Raw genomic sequence first — 2,133 nt, forward strand, 5'->3', positions numbered from 1 at the left:
GTGAGGGGCTGCGGGCTGGAGGCACCGGGCTCTCAGGGGGCTCAAACTCCTCAGCAGGTTCTTGTTTGATCTGGGTGGTGCTAATGGGCGGCCCTGACGTCGGGGCTGCAGGAGGTGGGGCCAGAGAGGACATGCTGCTGGCGGTAGTGGCCCAGGCCCTACAGTGGGTGAGCCGGGCTTGAAGGTCCCTGGGCCAGCGGGGGTTGAAGTACCCCTGTAGCCTGGTGGAGTCCCTGTTCGGAACGAGGGGGGTGACCCTGGCTTATAGCCCGGTGGTGTAGCGGTCTTGTAGGCCCCAGGGGATGGGGCTCTCTTTCCATACGGTGGTGGCCCCGGTGGGAAGATGGTTTTGTAGCTTGCTGGAGAGGAGGCCACTGTAGCAATGACCGTGGAAAGGGTAGCTGAGGAGGTGGTAACCGGAGGCACGGGTGGGAAGGGGTAGGAGGCTCCTTGGGGGCCCTGGGAAGGAGAGGGGTGTGAGCATGGGTAGGGCCCTTGAGAGGAGGAAGAAGCTGGGGGGCCACTGGGGCCTGTTTGGCTGTAGGATACCTGGCTGTGTGGTGGAGGCCTGTGTGCTGGCCATGGTGGGTAGGGCCTCAGAGAACCTAAGGAGGGAGACATGGTATAAGGATGCCCATGATGGGGGCTATTACCCCCCAGTGGGTGGGCATATGCTTCAGGTGGAGGGGGGCCAGAATTTCCATGATGTTGCTGCTGCTGTTGCTTGTGGTGATGGTGGTGTGTTGGGGTTGGTGGGTGGTTAGTGGACTGGCCCCCAGTAGAAGGAGGGAAAGGGCTCGGATGGGCATTGTTGTTGGCTAGGGGGGAGATGGTGGGGGACCCTGGCTCCACACAGCCTGGGATGGGAGAGAAGGCTGAGTGTATTTGGGTGGCTGATTAGAGACAGAAATATTTGTTGGCAGAGGGAAGGAGTGAGAATAACTAGGTAATGCCTGGGAAGCTGGGTACTGGGAGGCAGAGGAAGAGGAAGAACTAGAAGAGGCGGCACCTGCTGAGCTATTAGAAGATGAATAAGGATACTGCATTGGGGGGGGGCTGGGGCAGAGGAAGAAGTAGGGGACAGAGGGTGAGGTGAAGGGGCCACAGTTGGGCCTTTCTCTGGGCCAGGGGGAAGTCCCCCCATACCCTGCCCCATAGTATGGGGAGAAGGCAGATGCCCAGGTAGTGGCTGAGCACCTAGCCCAGGAGAGGCTGATGCATTGTTGAGGGGTCTCAGGGCAGGTGAGGGAGGCAGGTTTGGTGTCACGTGGGGGAAAGTGGCTGGTGGTGGAGCAGAGGGTAGGTTCCCACCACCCACTGGAGTAGTAGGTGGCTTTGCTGGGGGAATACCACCCGCCCCAGAGCTTGATATTGTAAACAGGGGTGGTGGGAGGTGGGTGCTGCTTACCCGCACTAGGGGTCCCTACTGAAGAAGTAGCCCCACCCCCCTTGGGACCGATTGGTGGTCCAGACAAAACTCCTCCACCAGCCCCTGCAGGGTAGAGCTGTGGGTGAGGAGGAGGGGCCCCAGGAGGGGCCAGGAACATTCGAGATGTGGGGGGCTCCATGGGAGCATATCCTGTGGAGGTTACAGAAGGATGGGGTTCAAAGCTGGGCTCTGGCTGTCGAGGGGTACTATCTGCTGGAGGAGGAGAGGGAGGGAAACGTGGAGGTGGGTGGTAGGGGCGAGCTGGGCCCTGGGACAGGCCGGAAGATGACTCGGAGTCATTCTCCACGCTTCCAGGGCTATAGATGCTGGGGGATGTGCTACGGTTGTCCTGGTCAATATCCCTCGGATCACTGCTGCCATCATCATTGAGGCTCCGCCCATCTAAGCTGCCCAGGTCTGAGGGAGACTGTGGCCGAGGGAGATCCTGCTCTGTTTTAGTCTTTTTTGGTGCACTGGTCTCGCTTTCACTCACTCCGGCCCTGCTTGCTAACCTTTGCTACTCAGGCTTTCTTGGCTGTCTGCCTAGACTTCTCAGCTTTGCCATCACTGCTGGATGTGCTGACCCATCCAGGGGAGGCACGACCCCTCGATCTCAGTTCTTCCCGGGGCCCAGGGGCCTCTTTCTTCTGTCCACTCCTCATTGACATTGAATCTTTATTCTGTCGTGTCTTTATTCTTCAGGC

At 59.4% G+C, this 2,133-nt stretch overlaps 1 pseudogene; it reads right to left on the reverse strand.

Annotated features, from left to right (window-relative positions):
• LOC102845841 overlaps nucleotides 1–2,133 on the reverse strand; it is a 25,167-nt pseudogene that overhangs the window by 5,090 nt on the left and 17,944 nt on the right.

The sequence above is a fragment of the Elephantulus edwardii genome, unplaced genomic scaffold (assembly GCF_000299155.1).
Source record: "Elephantulus edwardii isolate Elephantulus edwardi_28Jun2011 unplaced genomic scaffold, EleEdw1.0 scaffold00070, whole genome shotgun sequence".
NCBI lineage: Eukaryota > Metazoa > Chordata > Mammalia > Macroscelidea > Macroscelididae > Elephantulus > Elephantulus edwardii.